This window comes from Apis dorsata, unplaced genomic scaffold, assembly GCF_000469605.1.
Source record: "Apis dorsata unplaced genomic scaffold, Apis dorsata 1.3 scaffold_527, whole genome shotgun sequence".
Taxonomy (NCBI): Eukaryota; Metazoa; Arthropoda; class Insecta; order Hymenoptera; family Apidae; genus Apis; species Apis dorsata.
This window is the reverse complement of record NW_006263750.1, coordinates 787,353-787,687: the sequence shown is the minus strand read 5'-3', so window position 1 is coordinate 787,687 and position 335 is coordinate 787,353. Positions and strand designations below refer to the sequence as shown.

Here is a 335-nt window from a genome sequence, read left to right as displayed (position 1 = left end):
AGGAAACGCAACGTTTGAAACTGTTTTTTTTTTTTTTTTTCCCCCTTTGAAAATCTTCTTTTCTCTTAACTTTCAATCCCCTCTCCTCTCTTCTCAAACTACTGCGTATTTTTAAGAACATGCTTTATCCACGGGAGGAGGATAAGAACAAGCGAAGGTATTCGAGAAAATTCGATGGTATCTATCCCGGTTATCGAACAATTTAAACATCCTCTCCGAGCTTTTCCGTATTCCGATCGAACACGGAAGCTATTTCACCGGCAATCCGAACCGAAATGCTTTCGAATTCCATTTAATTTGCCGCAGGAACGTGAACGAAGCGACGCGGAGACCGC

General features: G+C 42.1%; 1 long non-coding RNA gene across 4 annotated transcripts in view; it reads right to left on the bottom strand.

Annotated features, from left to right (window-relative positions):
- The window catches only part of LOC116186254, a 441,761-nt gene that overhangs the window by 354,466 nt on the left and 86,960 nt on the right, over positions 1–335 (bottom strand). The window lies entirely within an intron of this gene.